The 14,039-nt window shown below is 33.3% G+C and overlaps 1 protein-coding gene across 4 annotated transcripts in view; it reads left to right on the top strand.

Annotated features, from left to right (window-relative positions):
* Nucleotides 1-460: 460 nt before the first annotated feature.
* flrt2 (fibronectin leucine rich transmembrane protein 2) overlaps nt 461-14,039 on the top strand; it is a 77,243-nt gene continuing 63,664 nt past the window's right edge. The window contains exons 1-2 of one of the 4 annotated variants that reach the window (XM_073933168.1): nt 461-507; nt 649-746. The gene's annotated coding sequence lies outside the window, so the exon portion shown is untranslated. Of the gene's footprint in view, nt 747-14,039 lie in introns of all 4 variants that reach the window. The other 3 variants (XM_005160414.6, XM_073933167.1, XR_012395674.1) reach the window with 3 other exon arrangements.

Here is a 14,039-nt window from a genome sequence, read left to right as displayed (position 1 = left end):
CTTAATTTGTGTTCTGAAGGTAAACAAAGCTCTCAGAAAATTGGAACAACATAAGGGTGTGTAAATAATACATATTGTTTTTTGAGTGAACTAATTATTTAAATGAGAATATGCAAACTACTTCGAACAACTTCAAAAGCTAAATTATCTTGAATCAAGCAAATAGTTTAAGTGTCTCCATTTCACTTCAGTTGGACAGAGAGCTGTTGCCTGAGGGAACAGTGCATGTCCTGTCACTGATGACTCTCTCAGAGCCCTTGACGTCCCGCGGCAAGCCTGACCCCTCCGCCTCATAACTCCCGCTTTGTTGAGCGGGACACGACCCCATGACCTGCCACTGCTCCTCCAGTCGACTCTCTCAGGCTCATTTTCAGAGTCCGCCTGCCCTCCAAATTCCAGTACGAGACTGAAACATGAGCCTGACCCGCTGAGCTCATCGGCAGGCGTGGACTCACAAAATAACTGCGAAAACTAGGAGAGAGAGTGGAATGTAGAAACAAAAGACAGGTTAGTCGGCTCTCGAGGGGTTAAGTTTCACTCAGCCAAAACATAACGAAACACAAAGGTGCGTTGTGTTTATATGAGTCTCATTCTCAGGACAGACGCCGTGCATCTCAGCGGGAGCTTCATCTTTTTTTCTGACTTCAGGAGTTTCATTGTACCCTGCTGCAGTCAGTGGAGAAAACCTGTTCATAATTCCAGAAGGCTCCCAGTGCCCTTGTGACCCCCTGTGACCCAAGTAAAAAGTAAGTGGCTTTTCTTTAAATGTTTAAAAGTGGATTGATTTTTAAAATGTATTTATTTATTTATTTTTCGATAGTTGTGGTAGTTTATCTTTTTCATTGGAAACTTTATCAGAACTAATTGCAGCAATTACAAAATATGTCAGACGTATGAATAGTCAGCGTGGAAATTGTTTTGACAGGAGTGGGTAATTCAGAGCGAGCTGTTGCTGTGAATGTGGACAGGCTTTTGAAAGTTTAATTCATTGTGGTATAACTGGATATACTTTTATGAATTATTTAGCCATCTTTGTGTCTTTTTTTTTTTCCAGAACATTGATTGTTGTATACCGTTTCGCTTTCTACTAGTTGACACTTGTTTATACATCACAGACAGATATGCGAACCTGCTAGAGTATGGATGCAAGGGGAAAAAAGCTGAAATTAAACACAATTTTCAGAGTTAAATGCAAGAGAAGACTCTTTTCAACAAAAAAAAATATCATTAACAAAAGCGCAAATATTTATATAAATAAAAGACACATGACAATAGGGAACAAGTTGAAAACAAGCTATTATGTTGGCTTTCTCTCAGTTGCAGAGTTCATATGATGAGTCATATGCTATTTGAAACCGTAGCAAAAATAGCGTTGCTTGAAATCAGGGTTATTGCTTGATATGATAATCCAGACTGCAGGGATCATTTCTCTACATCTGTGTTCCTACAAGCTCAGCTGGAAACACTGAAAGTTTTGAAAAAAAAAAAAAAATCATAATTTTTATATATATATATATATATATATATATATATATATATATATATATATATATATATATATATATATATATATATATATTTTTTTTTTTTTTTTATATATATATAACAGTTTTATAAACTGAACACGATTTTGGTAATATTATCAATACATCTAATGTTCTTAAATGCTTCTTAATAATTAATCTATTGAGTATGGCATTGCATTGGAATTGCCCCTAAATATCAAATAAACCAATTCCATAAATCTTTTATTTTTATTTTGTATCTTTTTTAAAGCTTGATAGATTTAAACCCTATTCATTTCTTTCAACGGACTAAATCTAAAATCTTCAATTTTAACAGATTTGGATTGATTCTAAAGAATTTCAAACAAGAACATTCATTTAAAATGACAAATTAAATAAAATTGGTTACAAACAGTTAATGATGAATTTAATCCTGATTCATTATTGAGTGTAAGATAAAACAATATCTCAATACAATTATAGAACTAAGCCTAATGAGTACTGTGGACTTAATCAATTTGAATAAATGAAGCAATTTTAGCACAATAAAAAACAATAAATGAAGATAACTCAAACCAAATAAGTAATGTAAAACCCAATAAGGCAACTTAAACTGTTTGAGGAAACCGATTGCAACAAATCATTTGTGTTAAAAAAATGAATGTATATGAGTACAGTGAAATTACTCCATTTAAGATGTAACGAGGTATTTAATTAACTCATTACCTTCAACACTGAGTTTAAAACTCTTTTCAAATGAGTAGAATTAACTTTCAGTACATTTTGAGTTAACTAAAATAATTTAATTTGATAAAGTTAACTGTTGGGTCTTAAAGTGTATTAATATTTGGCATGGCCACGCAGTAGCGCAGTAGGTAGTGCCTCGGCTCGATCAGTTGGGGTTTCTGTTTGGAGTTTGCATGTTCTCACTGCTTTTGCATGGGTTTTCTCTGGGTGCTCCGGTTTCCCCCACAGTCCAAAGACATGCGCTACTGGTTAATTGGGTAGGCTAAATTGTCCGTAGTGTATGAATGTGTTTGGATGTTTCCTAGAGATGGGTTGCAGCTGTATGGGCTTCCGCTGTGTAAAAACATATGCTGGATAAGTTGACAGTTCGTTCTGCTGTGGCGACTCTATAAATAATAAAGGGACAAGGGCGAAAAGAAAATGAATGAATACATTATTTTTGGCATTCTGATTGACTGCTTATTCAGCAGAAGAGAAAGAAAGAAAGAAAGAAAGAAAGAAAGAAAGAAAGAAAGAAAGAAAGAAAGAAAGAAAGAAAGAAAGAAAGAAAGAAAAAGAAAAATGTGTATATGATTTTAATCTAACATTGGATACATTTATATTGGATACTGTTGAAAATGTATGTTACACTTAAGAATGTATTCATAACTAATTCCATCTAAAACACAATGTCACAAAAATCACAAGACATCGTCACAAAAATTATGCAAAAGGATTCTCCATGACTTTTAGTTATTTGATACAGCTTTTCTTCTCCAGGTCACACAGGTTCACCTCAAGTGTTAATCATCACAGTCACTATATGTTTTACTAGTGTTTTACAACCACATAATTTCATAATACCTCATCTTTATTATAATATGGGGGAATGGGACTAACTGTAAATACACTGTGTTTCGGACATCCATTTCAAATTGTACTATTCCAAAGTTGGCGATCCGGGGGTGTTATAGACTGTACCAAAAAGCTGAAAGGGAGTGCGGGGGCTATGAGCTGGGGGTAGTTGGGTGAAACTACAGGAATTTTTGAGGAGCAATAACAAAACGGGAGGGTTGGAGGAGATGGGTCTGAGATGGGTCTGTTGGCAGGTATGGCTTACTCTCAGCTTTGTGGCCTAATCTCATATTAATAATGACCCATATCATTTATTCTTTAAAAATACAAACATGTATGTTACTCACATTTGAGTGTAGCACGGTTATTACTAAATACAGTGGCATCAGACTTTAGTGTTATATTACAGTTATATACTCAGTAACTCATTTTTTTTCTTAAATATTTCCTATGTTTAATTGATTTTTTTTTTTTTTTTTTTTTGGCGGTATGAGCTTTTTTAGTCAGTTTAATGTTATGTAAGTTTAAGTTACTTGTACACTTAATTTGATTCATCTTACACTTTTTAGACCATTTTTTTTTATGATTTAAGCAGGTTGGTTTCAGCATTACAGCATGTGATATGACATTTCAGCAGTAAAGGCGCAGTTCATGAATCAGAGGTTTTGTGAAGCAGGACCTGGACTCACAAAAAAAGCAAAAGTGCAGAGGCTGATGCCTTTTTGTGAAATGCCAGCACAAGCGCTCGACTGTTCTGAAGTCGCACCAGAAATAGTCTCTATTTCGTCCGAGTCTCCCCTTCCCTTCAAATACAGCCTTCAGATCTGGAGATGACTGCTAGAAAAGAAAAAACAAACACGGCTGAGAGAGAGCTAATGTAATTAAGCTAAAGCGTGGGGTACGGCATTCATTTAATTAAGTCAGCTATGCTTGTTCCTCAACCACCATCAATCATTACAACTGACAGGTCATGCGGCGCTTGGTTTGTTATTCCTCTTAATGCTGAACTATCACAAAAAAATGGGTCGTGTTTTACAATATGGAGCATTTTGGCTGCATTCTGTGGCGGTGAACGGGCACAGCTGTGTTTTTGAAAAGATGAAAGATTGTGATAAACACGAGAGGTGAATTTGCATATTCCGAAAGATTACTGTAACACCACAGGAGAGAGATTAAAACAAACTATCATTTATTACGGTTAAACTGCAGAAAGTGTTTCCTTTCTTGTTACACCAATTAAAATAAAATAAAAAGAGCATTTGTATATATTACAGACGGAATTAATCATGGAAGGAGTTACATAAATATTACCCATGGCTTCTTTTGTAGAAGATTAATTGTGACCTTGAAGGCACTTCAATTTTTCTTAGAACAAATAAAATGACTCCATAATATGCTGATGGATCAAAAGCATTTGTGCTATATATTAATATTTGCTCTCAGTAATTCTGGTCTGTTGAGGCAATGCTGTAACAACATTTAATATAATCGTAATAGCATTTTAATAAACTAGTAGACTGGAAAGACAATTGGCAAAAAAGTAATGTATTTTACAATACGCACTAGGTCAGAGGCAGGATTAAATTATTTTTAAATCGCTTATTTTTAGATAACTGACCTAAAATAAATAACATTTATTATTATTATTATCATTTTATTATTATTATTATTATTATTATTATTATTATTAGATAGAGGAGAAGAATCCCAACTTGTAAATTATTTTGTAGAAGAGATCATTTTTACATTAATAATAAATATATGAGAACATTATAAGAAGGTACACACAAAAATAAGCACACACAAGTACCGGCCAAAAGTACACACAAATGAGTACATACACAAACAAGTAACTATACACACAAATAAGAAAAATACATGCAAATAAGTACACACAATTAAATACAGAGAGAAATAAATACACACAATTAACTACATGCACAAATAGAAAAATACACACAAATAAGTACACACACAGACAAGAACACACACACATACACACAAATAAGTGCACGCACAAATAGGAAAGTACACAAAAATAAGTACACACAATAAGTACAGTCAAAAATAAGTACACACTTAAATAAGTACATAAACAAATTAGTAACTACACGCACAAATAAGTACACACACAAAGTACGTACACAAGTAAATACACACACAAAACAAGTAACTACACAAACAAATAAAGTACACACATAAGTATGCACACAGATAAGTAGACACAAAAATACAAACAAAAGTATGCACACAAATATGAACACACACAAATAAGTACATATATACACAAATAAGTTACACAAACAAGTACACACAAAAAAACAAATAATTACGGGCAAAAATAAGTACACACAAATCAGTACAAATACAAACAAGTAACTATACACACAAATAATTACACAAAAAATTAAATACAGACAAAAATGATGGCACACAAATAAGTACATGCACAAATAGAAAAATACACACGAATAAGTACACACACAGACAAGTACAAACACAAATAAATACCCACCCATATAGGAAAGTACCAAAAATAAGTACACACAATAAGTACAGTCAAAAATAAGTACATAAACAAATGAGTAACTACACACTAAAATAAGTACACACTTAAAGTACGTAAACAAATAAGTAATTACTTACACAAATAAGAAAGTACACACAAATAAGTACATACACAATTAAGCACACACACGCAAATAAATAACTACACACACAAATAATTACACACACAAATAAGTATGTACACAACTACACGCACAAATAAGTACACACACAATTAAGTACACACACAAATAAGCACACACAAAAAATAAGTAAGTACATACACAAATAAGTACACAAACAAGCACACATGAAAATAAGTACACACAAATAAGTAAACCCAAACAAGTACACAGAAATAAGTGTACACACAAAAAACACATAAGTACCGGACAAAAATAAGTACACACAAATAAGTACATACACAAACAAGTAGCTATACACACAAATAAGAAAAATCCATGCAAATAAGTGCACATACAATTAAATATAGACAAAAGTAAGTACACACAAATAACTACATGCACAAATAGAAAAATAAACACAAATAAGTACACACACACACACACACACACACACACACACACACACAAATAGTAAAGTAGTCAAAAATAACTACGCACATAAATACATACATACACAAATGAGTAACTACACACAAATAATTACACACACAAAGTATGTACACACATAAGTACCCAAACAAAAAAGTACACACACAAAGTATGTACACAAATAAGTACACACACAACGTATGTACACAAATAAGTACACACACCAAGTATGTACACAAATAAGTACACACACAAAGTATGTACAAAAAAATAAGTACACACACAAAGTAAGTACACAAATAAGTACACACACAAAGTAAGTACACAAATAAGTACACACACAAAGTATGTACACAAATAAGTACACACACAAAGTACACAAATAAGTACACACAAATAAGTACAAACAAAAATAAGTAACTACACACAAATAAGAAAGTACACACACAAGTAAGTACACACACAAATAAGTAACTACACACACAAATAATTAAACACAAATAAGTATGTACACAAGTACACGCACAAATAAGTACGTACACAAGTACACGCACAAATAAGTGCGTAAGCTTGCAAATATGTACACACACAAACAAGTACACACACACACACACACACACACACACATACACAAAATAAGTACACACAAAAATACATACACACACATAAGTACACACAAATAAGTAAATAAACACACACAGACACACCCACAAATAAGTAAATAAATAAAACACAAACACACACAAATTTAAGTAAATAAAACACACACATACACACACACACAATAAGCAAAAAAATAAACACACTCACAAATAAGTAAATACCTAAACAATTACTCGGCTTAAGTGAGGTCTGTAGTAATATCGTTGTAGTAACACTGTATTAAATCCTTGCTGCAATGACTAAACTTGCTATATTGATGTAATTTTTATGCAGCTTTTATGCATGGCTAGTACAATATTTCAGATATAATTTTAAGCAAAACCATTGTATACTTAGTCTCTCCACAGTGACATATCCATTTGCATAGCAAAAATGAAGAGGATTATTCCTGCATGATAAACATCATTAGAAAGGAAGGGGGAAAAAAAAGTTGGAGCATCAGTTTATCACTTTTTATCCCTCAGCATTTTTCTTAAGAAATTATTTTTCTTCTAAAATCTAGACAAGGTATTTGTTCCATACTAGTCAGCAGGAGTCGAGAAACACATGGGCCGAGTACAAGATTGAAGAACAGTCTGGCACAACAACATAAATTGTCTTCCGTTTCAATTCCATGCTTAGCCTCCAACAATTGCTCTTTTCTCTCCCGTGCTTATTTATATCCCCTTTATTGCATTCTGTATATCTCTTTTCCGGTCGCTCTGCCTTTAGAAAGAACGTCAAGGAGCCACAACATATAAAACGATGTCTGTTAGATCTGATGAGTATATTATGACAATCTGGATGAGTTCCAACTCAAGTTCCACGTCTGTGGCCCTCACCTGTGCACTCGGGGTTTCATTTGAACAGGCCAAATTACAATACCACACTCAGCTTTTGACCTGGAGCCGCTCGAGTCCATGGGCAAGCCGATCCCTCACCCGCCCCCAGTGCCCTACGGAGCAGTGGGGAAGAGGGAACTGGCAAAGTGCCCCAAATGGAGGGTTGGGATGTGGGCCACTGCTGTTCTTGGCAGCTTGTGTTCATGCTGACCAGCGGGAGAGTTGCTGAAAGCAGACAGACTTTCGTCCCAGACACAATGAAAAAAGCCTTTCTTTTGGATTCGCAAGTTCTGAGGAAGATTCAGGGTGAAGAGTGGGCATCTTTCCCACTTTTCACCTTCTAAGTTTACACTGTAAAAAAAAAAAAAAAAAGGTAAAACTTACAGTACATTTACAGTAAAGAATCTGGAAGCTTGGTTGTTTCTGGTGTGTACGATCACACTGGTGTGATTATTTAATATTGCACACTTAATATAGCAAATATTTATTGCACTACACCCATTTGTAAATGTACATATCCCCTGCACATATACATTTGTAAATGTAAGATATACATATTTGCACATTTATTTTTAATTCCTGTTTATATAAAATAACCTGTATATTATGTTCATATCTATTTACATATTTATGATTACTAATAGCAACATGTACAGTATGTTCATCTGTAAATATCTGACTATAGTTAATACAACTTCTATATTATGTTCATAGCATCTGTAAATATCACACAGTTTTCTTTAATTACACTTATAACTTATACCTAGGGCCAGACAGAATCTGCAAACATTTGTAAATATTTGTAAAAAAATCTGCAGATTTATGATTTTGGGAGTATTGTATCAGTTTTTACCTCTTATTTAATGTTTCCAATGCAGATGCAATTAGATCCACTTATTTGGTAAACAAAGCAAGTGTTTCATTTAATATATATACTACAATGCTTTACAGATTGTATTGTAAGATAATAATATGAACATTTTCATTTTAGTCAATACTATTACTGAAATTAATTTAAAAACTGATTTAATATAAATGTACACACATATATACAAATAAATAAATAGACTCAACGATGGGCTAAAAATCTACGGATTTCTATGCGCTCAGACTCCTTGTGGGCCTACTTATATGTATATCTATATCCGCGTCTTCATCATTGTGGGCGTCGAGGAGAGGTAAAATTAAGTCAGCTTTATGGTAATAAAGACCTGTAAATAGACCTGTAAACCTTGGTTCTGACCACAGTTGTTTCCAAGGGTTTGATTATTGCAGTCGCCGGATTTTCAGTTATTTACAATATTATCTTACAGGAACATACATTAAAAAAGTTACTGGCTAGTTACTGATATGCATTAATGTTATAGATATTTATCTTTAAAAAAGCGGGAATCTCATGCGACAGTACAAAACAGTACTGCAGCTTCAGGATATTTCAGACATATAGACACATTGGATAATTAAGTGGAGCAAAACCACACCACATGCAACTTGATCTTTGATAAATTAAATTAATAAGAAGTGCGCAAAATTTTCATGCTATAATGCATGTTTTATGCGGGAATGTAGCTGATATGCTGCAACGGCCCCTTTGAATATGACATCAGTGTGGCGAATTTTGAGGCTCTCACCGCCGGAGCTGAAGGCAGGGTGGCCAAAGCAACCTTGGATTCTCTCACAGCTTTCGGTGTGAATGCACAGTAAAACCTATACTGGAATAGTTGGTAGTTCATTTCTCTGAAGTATTATTATTATTATTATTATTATTATTATTATTATTACTGTTATAAACATATTGTGATTTTACGCTGCAGAAAGGTAATGTGTGAAAATTGACTTTTACACTTAATGCTGCTGAATATATCAGTGTATATATATATATATATATATATATATATATATATATATGTTATAGTTGGGCATATTTATTCATTCATTCATTTTCTTGTCAGCTTAGTCCCTTTATTAATCCGGGGTTGCCACAGCGGAATGAACCGCCAACTTATCCAGCAAGCTTTTACGCAGCGGATGCCCTTCCAGCCACAACCCATCTCTGGGACACATCCACACACACACATTCACACACACACTCGTACACTACGGACAATTTAGCCTACCCAATTCACCTGTACCGCATATGGACTGTGGGGGAAACCGGAGCATCCGGAGGAAACCCACGTGAACGCAGGGAGAACATGCAAACTCCACACAGAAATCCCAATTGAGCCGAGGCTCGTACCAGCGACCCAGCGACCTTCTTGCTGTGAGGCAACAGCACTACCTACTGTGCCACTGCTTCGTGTGTGTATATATATATATATATATATATATATATATATATATATATATATATATATATATATATATATATATATATATATATATATATATATATATATATATATACTTTTTTTTTTCAAGATTAAACTCACTGTAATATTGGATTTAATCTTAATTAAAATGGCTAATTTTAATTCTGTCGAAGGCATTCAGAATGTGTGCTACCCAAATAATGACTAAAAGTAAGTCTTTGAGAATAGGTTTCTCAGGCCAAGTGGCGGATGTTACACCTAATGTGGATACTTCATGAAATGTAATCCTGCTGTCATTTACTTATCGGAGGTCATTGAAACATAAAGAAATCAGAAAGAAAAAAACATGTATGCTAATTTAAATACAGGTAATTATAAAAATAAGTTTATTATTTGTTCTAAAAAAACATTTAATTGTTTATTGAAGTCATTTCTATTTAATTTTTATGCCTTTTTTTTTTTTGGTACATCAGTCCCTGCCTCACAAGGTTTGTTCATCCCACTTTTATGCCATTTTATGCCACTGAATTGGACATTTTATGGACACTACAAAATTTTTATTGTTATTAATATATACTTTTAACAGCTTAAAAACCCATCCAGCCGCAACCCAGAATTGGGAAACACCCAAAAACTTTCGCATTCACACACACACACACACACACATACACACACACACACACACACTATAGCCAATTTAGTTAATCCAATTCACCTATGCCACATGTCTTTGGACTGTAGAGATAACTGGAGCACCACGCCACAACATGGGAAAAACATGCAAACCCCACAGCGAAATTCCAACTGGCCCAGTCAGGACTCAAAACAGCGACCTTCAACTGCTAACCACTGAGCCACCATGCTGCAACTTTACTGTAAATCAATTAATGCAGTTTTTTTTTTATATTATTTTTTAGTTAAAATCGTATCCATTTCCTTAGTGCAGGCACTTCATTTGTTCCATTACTTTTTCTCTCTTTCAACAACTGCTTCACAGCAAGGTTTTGAGGTGTAACAACACACCACACATTTCTCCTGGAAAACGAAAAAAAAAAAAAAAAAACGTAGGCAGCTGTCAGAATAACCACCTCATCAAAGCATACACTGTGTCAAAGGAGGGCTGTTAATATATTTTTGTTGTTAGTCAATTCCAAGAGCAATAAGCAAAGGCAAGGGAAGATCTAGCGATATTGTTTTGATGGAGGCTGAAGGAAAAGACAACCACACATTCGAGATGTTGCTCTCACATGGGCATATGGAGGACATTATGGATTTTTTTTATACATTTTTTTGGTGTAGATTGACATTGAAACCCTCGTGAAACACGAGTCAAGATGACAGCAGCTTAAGGCCAAGGTCTGTCTTCCCACACATTGTTTCTGATACACTTTATTTGTCTATCACCTAATAAAACACATGCACGCAACTCTACGAGACCACATGTTGGCCAGAATTGGCTTCTATGAAACTTTAGTATGGTTTGAGTTCATAAAATCATCCGATTGAACCAGAACCCACTCGCTTGATACCGATGGAGATATACGGTAGAAGAAAACCACATGGAAACTGAGTTAGTCCCTTGGACTGTCCAAACTGTTTTTTCCCTCATCGGTTATGAATATTCGAGTTCATTTGAGTATATTTGAGCTAATGTTGTTAGTGTTCATTGAATTACTTTAGTGATGTTGTTTGGTAGTTGAATAATACTAAGAATTTTAAGTATTTTTTGTTTGTTTTTGTTTTGTTTAATCTTTTGGAAAATTATTAGTGATGATTTTTGGTTAATTGTGTGACCACCTGTTCTTGAGGTCGTTTTTATGTCTGTTTTATAAAGGTAATAAAAATGAGTTATTAAATTAGAATAGCATCTGTTTTTATTTTATTTTATTTTATTTCAGAAAAAAAATAGTATCATTGTTTTAAAAAATAATAATATAAGTAATAATCATGTCTATATTTCAAAATGTCACATTTATTTCAATGTGTTTCTTGTTTTTATTTTATTTATCTATTTATTTGTTCATTTAGTTTCACAGTATAAATTTTCAGCATTATAGCTTTTCACTAAGAAACCATAATAAATACATTGTATAACTACACAATATAAGGTATATTACACCATTTAAAACCTGAAGGAAATTTCTAAATACATATTTGAATTTAGGTCAGTGTAGCCTGGTTACATTATTATAATACTAAAAATCAGTTTGTCTCCAAAAATTTGAATGCCTATATGCCATTATTATTATTATTATTATTATTATTATTATTATTATTATTATTATTTATTTTTAATTTTATTTTTTGTTTTCTTAAGGAAGACAATGTCATACACCAACTTCATTGTGTACTGCTATTAAAGGTCCCGTGAACTTTTTAAATATACATTTTATTGTTTGACGTAATCACCACTGAAACACGAAAAGAGGGTGGGACATGGTGTAGCTCCTTCCCTTTTTAAAAAAAAAATTGTCAGTGGTTGGCATGTGAAATACTACAGAGCAATTAATTGGTTATGATTTGAAGAGAAACTAAAGTATCCATTAAGGATCCATTAAGGTGTTAAAGTGACAAACTTCACATACTTATGTCAATATAAAGTAAAGAAGTACGCCCTGAAATTTTTACTTTGTAAAAAGGATTTATTACTTTATACCTATTTTTGTTTCATGGTGATAACTACACTTCACATCATGTATCTATAAAAAACTTTCTGGTTGTCAGCTTTTTAAATGGTGTAAAGCAGGGGTCACCAATCTTGTTCCTGGAGGTCCGGTGACCTGCAGGGTTTAGCTCTAACTTGTCTTCACACACCTGCTTCGGTGTATACCTAGTAAGACCTTGATTAGCTTTTTCAGGTGTGTTTGATTAGGGATGGAGCTAAAATCTGTAGAACATCAGACCTTCAGGAACAAGTTTGGTGATCCCTGGTGTAAAGTATCTCATATTGTTGTCTCTTAATAATGTTAACAATAAAATTAAAGACATAAAAATCATATAAATGTACATTTGACCACCCCTATAACTGCTTATATCCTTACAATTGCAGGATCACACCAAGCATATTAGACTTATGTGTATTTTAATAGACGTTTGCAAATAGAAATTAACAGCACAATCTCATAATCGTCCATTTTTAGGTACAAGTACAGAATTTTCCCACTGTTCCCACTGGCAAAATTAAATTGTATATATATATATATATATATATATATATATATATATATATATATATATATATATATATAAAATTCCTTTAAATTCCTTAAAACTGCTCAAATTGAATCTATTGTATTTAAATATTAAGGTTTGAAAAGTGCTTACATTTTGGATAAAGGGCTTGAAACTGATTGCAAATGTAATTATTTTGCTTTCATAATAATATATCTTTCCAAATATTTACCTATTTAAGTCAAATGTAAAATTGCCTCCAGTCCACTGGAGTTCGCATGTGTGCCTGTTGCGTAATCTGCACAGGTAGCAGCACTATCCCGCCTCGATCATTTTAAAGCAGTGGGGAAAAAAAACATGCATATCGGTTGTTGCTTCACGATCATGGATCGAAGTTAAAAGCTATAAATGCTTGACAAAAATAAATCGATTGAATCAAAAAGGTGTTCAAATTTCTAGTTACAAGAAATAATATAGATCACACCACAAAACACATTCAAATTAGAGTAATGAGCCTGATTTAAAAGTGTAAAGAGTAGAAAGATATATTTCTATATATATATATATTCAGATATTTGTGTAAAAAAGTAAAAAGTTATCCGAAAAATAGATAGTAAAGAACTGATACCAGAAAAATCTACTAAAGTACAATAATGAAGTATTTGACATCGTCACTTCCCATCTCTGCACAGAAAACAACGCTCTGTAGAAAAAAGCATGTCAAATCGCACAATAAAAATCAGCGAAAATGCAAGGCAGTGAAAAGTTAACTGCATAGCGAGGGACCACTGTATATCAGGATAAGATCCTTCATGGAGTAGTTTTTCAATTTCTCCTTGTTTTTGATGTGTGGAAAGACTTATCAGTTTACAATCACATCTCCAA

Source organism: Danio rerio, chromosome 20 (assembly GCF_049306965.1).
Source record: "Danio rerio strain Tuebingen ecotype United States chromosome 20, GRCz12tu, whole genome shotgun sequence".
Lineage (NCBI taxonomy): Eukaryota > Metazoa > Chordata > Actinopteri > Cypriniformes > Danionidae > Danio > Danio rerio.
The sequence above is the reverse complement of the archived record's forward strand: the minus strand, read 5'-3'. Positions and strand labels throughout refer to the sequence as shown.